Source organism: Eptesicus fuscus, chromosome 9, assembly GCF_027574615.1.
Source record: "Eptesicus fuscus isolate TK198812 chromosome 9, DD_ASM_mEF_20220401, whole genome shotgun sequence".
In the NCBI taxonomy this organism is placed as follows: domain Eukaryota; kingdom Metazoa; phylum Chordata; class Mammalia; order Chiroptera; family Vespertilionidae; genus Eptesicus; species Eptesicus fuscus.
Window position 1 is genome coordinate 56,795,009 of NC_072481.1, and position 7,024 is coordinate 56,802,032.

The 7,024-nt window shown below is 34.7% G+C and overlaps 1 long non-coding RNA gene across 1 annotated transcript; it reads right to left on the reverse strand.

The window, feature by feature from the left end:
- Positions 1–2,204: 2,204 nt before the first annotated feature.
- LOC129150158 (uncharacterized) lies at positions 2,205–3,380 on the reverse strand. Its single transcript, XR_008556883.1, has 3 exons — positions 3,288–3,380; positions 2,845–2,961; positions 2,205–2,367 (listed from the first exon to the last, which is right to left on the reverse strand). It is a non-coding gene; the product is annotated as an uncharacterized LOC129150158 (long non-coding RNA).
- Positions 3,381–7,024: the final 3,644 nt, after the last annotated feature.

The window sequence follows — 7,024 nt, forward strand, 5'->3', positions numbered from 1 at the left end:
CAGGCAGATGAAAAATCATAGGAAAGACAGGAAAGTGGCAAAGAGTGTGTTGCATGTAGTATTTGAATAGAAGTAGATGCCTCAACAATGAAATATAATTTATTGTTTATTTAAAGTGTAACAGGTTAAGAAAAAAGTTTATTTAGGTCACATCAGATTGACTATTAGTTTTATGCAAATAACAAATGAAAAAAATATCCAAATAGTACAAATACATCACATAGATATGATAAAAATATAGTGAAATATACAATGTTCACTTCATTTTGGCACTACCCGACTGTGAGGCCTTGGCCAAGTTAATTACTTAGTAAAATAAAAGGGCTGGGCAGGTGAATTTTAAGATTCCTTCTAACCTAACATCAATGAAACAAAACAAACCAGCAACTCACTCCAGTTTCTCTTTTTGACTGAGAAGTCTGGTAAAGTTAAATCATTTAGATGGTTCATGCATGTGACAGCAAACACGGACACTTTGTTCATCATTTCCACATGGCCTGTTGGTAGCCATTATAGGGTGTTTTGCCTGGAAATGTCTCCTAAAATATTGCAAAGAATGAGAATCGAAACAGCATGTTGCAATGAAACATTTGTTAGGATGGTTTCGTGTGTGTGTGTGTGTGTGTGTGAAAAATCCAATTTATCATCTCCTCTGTCATCTACTCTACTTTTTTCTTAAGGATCTGTATGCCTTCACACAGGTGACTGCTCTGTCAAATATATTTTATTCTAGTTAGGCTTGCTTTTTGGTATTTTTTTTCCAGGAGTACATGAGACAGGTAGACAAGTGTTTTTTGTTTTTTGAAATTTGGAAGATATTCACATGTGCCAAATTTTCTTATATCTGAGCTTTTAGCTGCTTCTTTTTTTCCTTAGCCTCTTGCAGGCTTCTTGACAAAAATTTTGGCTTTTAGACTTTATGGTAGTCTAACATTCACATTGCTAACTAACAAGTCTGAATTTTAACAATAAGATCCTCTTTTTGATGTGATGTATTTTAATACATAAAACATCTGTTGATACTCAGTGAAAATGGTAACAGAAGTACTGTAATAGCTACCTCTGAAGTATGGCCTTAAGGTGAATTAAGCCAGCTGACCTCCTCTGAGGTACAAATTCCTGATTACAACATCTAATTGTACCTGGCTTGTAACTCAGCCTAATAATGTGATATCACGCCATCTATTCTGATGTCCTTTAAGGAAAATCACAGACCATCACTTACTAGTAAATGTACTGTGTGTAGTAGTTTTCTATTGCTGTTATAACAAATTACTACAAACTTAGTGGCTTAAACAATACAAAATTATTATCTTACAGTTCTGGAGGTCCGAAGAATAAAATTATCTCACCAAGATAAAATCAAGGTGTTGTTGGCAGGGCTTTGCTCTTTCTAGGGCTCCAGGGGAGAATCTGTTTCCTTGCCCTTTTCAGTGTCTGCCCTCATTCCTTGGCTTATGGACCCATTCCCCCATCTTCGAAGCCAGGAATGGCAGTCGAGTCTTTGTCACGCTGCATTATTCTGGTTCTCACCTTTCATCATCACATTCCTCTTCTGACTCTTCTGCCCCACTCTTCCTTTATAAAGACCCTTTTGATTATTGGACCCCACCTTGACAATCTAGGATAATCTTCCCATTTTAAGTCCATTAACTTAATCACATCTGTGAGGTCCCTTTCACATATCCTGGGGATTAGGATATGCACATTTTTGGGGAGTCATTAGTCTGCCTGTCACATCCCGGTAATATTCTAAGTAATTTCCTTGTAGATAATTTTAATTTAACCTCAATTATAGAATCCTATAGCAAGAATAGAAAATATATAAGCTTTGGACTTGACAGATCACGGTGGAAATCCTGGCTCCTTACCTAACAAACTGTAAACCTTGGGAAAGGAAAATGGGATAATAAATGTATACCTTGCAGAGTTGCCACAAGGATTAAATAAAATAATGAAAAAAGAGGATCCAGTCCAGTGCCACTAGGAGACACTAAAGAAATGGTAGTTAAATGTAGCTGTCATGATCATTAACAGAATTTTGAAGCTAAGACAAACCCCAGAGATGACTGTATCCAGTGCTTTATTATACTGTATTCAGCAGCAGAACTACATTCATATAGTCCCCCATAAAATTTTAGTTAGAATATCATGAAAACCTCAATCTATAAGAAAAGATAAAAGTAATAGATAGGTCTCTTGGGTGGAATAAGTTTCCTTCTTCTCCTTGTCTTCATTGTCCTTCTCCTCCTCTTCCTCTCCCTTTTCTTCTTTTCCACAGACAATCCATAACTGTTTCCAGACCCTGGTCTCTGTAGTCCAGGGAGAACAGCCTGAAAGCCATCTAGTCTGACCTCTGATTTTGCACTGGAAGAAAAAGAGGCACAGAGAGGTTAAGTGACTTCCAAGGTTGCACAACTACTCAATATAAGAAGAGGTATTAGTGTTCGATATTCTATTCTTAGTCCAGTGCTCTCTTTCTATCATGATGGAGATGGGGTACCATGGAGAGTGACTAGAAAGCTGTTGAAGAACTGAAGTTTAGAAAATTAATTTAAGGCAAAATACCCTAAATGATGGCAAAAATAAGCCTGTCTCTCGCTACAGATTCTGTATATTGCAACAACAGTACTCAGAAGTACAGAATTTGGCACTTCATCAGCACCACATAAAAGGAATGTTGTTTGTGAGATGCACTAGATGAGAAACAGCTTCCCTTCAGCACACAGTGTTAGGAATTTTGTTTGAAGCCTGAGGTTCTCCGCAAAGATTTAGAATTTAGATTCCAGAGAGCCAGGGCACTGAGGAAAAGCTCAGGACACACTGGTGGGACAAGGCAAGTACCGGCAAAGCGGAGTGTGATTGTCTTCTGCTGCCCAGCTACATGCTGGAAGACCAGATGTCTTTGTTTTCAACTTCCCTTTCATCTCTGGGGTCAGAGTGCGCTCTCTAGCAGGTGATCTGAATAAGAGACAGAATCAACTGCCAGCCAAATTATGCTATAAAAACAATTGTAGTTTAGCCCAGCCCTGAAACATAGAATTTCATCCTTAGCGGTACTTTAAAAATCAACAGTCCAATGAAACAGTGTAGGCCTGTCCATAATTAGTGCAGAACCAATAGGTTACTAGTCTTAAAATCAATGTCACTTGACTCTAGGATAAATGATACTTAATTATTGCATGAATAAGCATAAAAGTAAACACTGAATTATGTTTTCATGGCCACGCTCAATGTGATATGTTGGAGTGATACTTCAGGTATACAAACAAGAGTGTGTCTATTACCTGGACAATAAATTCTGCCCACAGTGAATACTCTTTCACAGTGAAAGTGCTTAGCTCAGGTTATCCAAGAGCATAAATATTATAGATGACTGTTGAAACCTTCAGGAGGACATAAAACGATGAATTAATATTTTTGTCAAAAGACTGGTTCATTTAGCAAACAATGAAAACAACAAAAAACGCATCCAAAATCTACCCACTTGGTGGTTTGTTTACTTTCCATTCTGATTGATTGCATTGTTTGTGTCACCTACTCCTAATGAATTGTCTGGAGAGGTGGCTGGTAGAAAACTTTAGACTAGGTATTTTCTTTTTAATATTTATTAATTTATTACTATTGATTTTTTAAAGGGCAGTCTTGTATAGTGATATAATCACATAAACATAGGATTAATTTAGTTTGGATTAGAGTTTTATCTATCTTTAGCACTTAATAGCCTTAGCAACCTAACAACTCTAAGAAAGCTATCTGCAAGACAGTATGTTCCTTGTCCAGTTTTTAAGAGTCTTAAGTAGAATATTTATGTTAAAGTTTTTTGTGTGAAATATTATAGGATGTTAGCTTTTATTTCCCTACTATATGTGAAATACCTCTTCCAGTACGACTTGAGCTGGTGACAGGATGTTTTCCTTATTCTTTATGTGTGCAATCTGCTGCATGTTTCATGTAGAACTGGCCATTGCCTCTTATTTAGAAGGTGTAAATTAGTCTTTCATGGGTAATATTTTACTCATATCAAATTATTACAATGTTACAGAGATACGTCCCTTCTTTTAACTTGCCATGAAAATTTTTACTCATATCTTGACTTGACTTTTGTCTGCCTTCTTCTAATCTTTTTTTTTCTTTTTTGAATGATTTTCTCCATCCTAAGAAAGAACAATTCAAGATGCAGAAGGAGAAAGCTATCCATGTAAAGCTATACAAGAGCTTATTATAGAAATAAAAACAGTAGTAGGAAATGTTTGTAGTAATCCACTTAAGAAAATAATTGCTAGGAAATTCATAAAAATAGTTATGTCTTCAATATGTCTAAAGGCACAGTTAATTATGAAATATACTTGACTTATAACACAAGGTAGTAAGTAGAAAAAAATGATATACAGTTATATGGAACATAAAATGAAGAATTTATATAATGGTTCTACACACAATTTCAATGTGTGGAGGTGGTTTTCCCACACTTCCAAGCAATTCTTGGACCCCAGCTGGGTGTCCTACAATTCAACTCAATTTTGACACATCCCAAAGGTTAAGGGCTCCATTCAGTCCCACAAACCTGTCTTCTTCCTCTTCAGATGCCAATCAAAATCCAGGTTGTCACATATGTTACTGACCTAATGACTATAGATTGAAGGTTCAACGATTGCCGTTCCCAGCTCCCTTGGATTCAATTAATTTGCTAGCGCAGCTCACCTAATTCAGAAAAAGTATTTTAGATTATGGGTTTATTATAAAAAGACATAACTCAGGAGCAGCCAGGTGGAAGAGATGCATAGGACAAGATGTGGGGAAAAGGAGTGGAGCTTCCATACCCTCTCTGAACATGACACTCCAACCTGAAAGCTCTTTAAACCTGGTCTTTTTCTTTTTTTAAATGGAGGCTTCATTACATAGGCATGATTGATTAAAAAATCATTGGTCATTGGTAACTGAACTCCGTCTCCAGCCTCTCTCCCCTGTCTGGAAGAAAGGGGCATGGGACTGAAATTTCAACTCTCTAATTATGAGATTGGTTCCTTTATTGACCAGCCCCCATTCTTTCCAAAACCTCATTAACATAACAAAATACATTTCAATCATTTTCATCACAAGACCTTCCAAAGTTTTTAGGAGTTCTGTGCCAGAAACATAAGACCAATAATACATTTCTTATTATGAATTATGGTATTATATTATGTTGGAAAAGATACAGATTTAATAAAGAATAGAGAAGAGATATTCTATACATAAAGTATCTAGGTGGAAATCCACGGTAGAGTTTACACATGCTTTGAAAATTATAATTAAGATAAAAGTGAGAACATCATAGAAGAACTACCATTTTGAGATTTTATTAGGGACAATATGAGCAGATAGAAAAAGTGATTAATATTCCTGTAATATAAAATATAAGATTGACAGCAGATTGGGTGTCAGAGTTGAGGGCACTTTTACTGTCAAGTCATACACTGAAAGTCTTATTCAGCTAAACCAAGAACATCTATTGAAGAATATTGAACTTATGTTGCTGACAGTTTCATTTCTCAATAGGTATGAGAATTGACCTGGTTAATGAAGTGGTAATAATAAGAACTGTATGACAAAGTGACTCTCATCTCTGGGTTCATAAAATAAACATTAGCTATAAGAGAACTGAGTGTTTGAAGATACACTAAATAAGATTATGCATGTCCAACACTTAGTATAGGTTTTGGGTAGATATTAAATTACTTCTTAGAATTTCAGTGTATAGCAGTGTATGTGGGAATGTCAGTGCTTCTAGATCTTTGACTTTTGAAAGGACAAAATGTTTTGCATTTAACAAAATACTTTTCTAATTTGTTAACTATAAAATATTTTGCTTAAATTTCAATTAATTTGATTACAAATAAAGAATATCATCTGTTTACATGCTTATTGGCTCCTTTCTTTGATTTTTTTTCTTGAACTTTATTGTTGTTTCTAGATTTTCCAGCTGAGTTGTAAAAACTTTATATAAAAGGTTATTAAATATTCATGAAAATATTAATATGTAAACATTTAAAAAATTTGTCATTTTCTTGAAAATTTTGTGTATATGGCATTTTCTGTTGCACAGTGGTTTTGAGTTTTAAGTATGCCAGTTAATTTCTTTATTTCTGCCTTTGGTGCCAGTGCCATGTTTGGGAAGGCCTGCCTCCCATAATTTTTCGGGTGAATATTTACCTACTGAAGTGTAATGCTTGTGGGTGTTATATGAAGCAAAATTTCTCAATGATCTTTTTGTTTTTAACATCATTGTCAAGGGAAGCAAACTTTGGACTAGAAATATAAAGTGTACACTAGAGAAACAAATTTTCAGGAAGAGTAAAGAAACTGGTTAAGTGACTTCAAATTTTTTTTTTCTGTCTTGAATTAGCTAGCATTCTGAGACAACCAGTAAAAGGCTAGAAAATGACTAGAAAAAACTCCTAATTTTAGTTTTTCTTGAATAGTTGTCGAAGAAGTAGAGCAAATAGAGTGGCAATAAATAAACATGGTTTTGCTTTTCAAAAAGGGCCAGAGGGAGATTTTGCAGATGTTAGACTGAGGGCTTGGTTCAGGAAAATTTCTATGTGTTATTAAAAGGGTGATCAGTAGGAACCAGTGTGGCTTTGCTGAAAATAGCTCATATTTGGCTTACATTAAAGCTTTCTTTTCTTAAACATTAGAATAGAGAAATAGTGGTTTGGATATTTGTTAAATTACATAAATATGTAATTGTCAGACAATAACCAAAGTTACTATAAATGAATTAATTTGAGCTTAAGGGAAATAGTGGCAAAATTCTCTCACTGGTTTAAACTGTTCAAATTTTATCAATGACCTCAGAATAGGTATTTGATACTTACTCAATTTGCCTTAGATAAGTAGTAGAAATAAATTGTGTGAGAGACTTCATATAAAAATATAACAAGATCTACTATGATGAAGTTTGATGAAAATAAATGTAAATTATATATATATATATTTTTCATTAGCTAAATGGCATAACTGGTAGATTGAAGCCCATCTA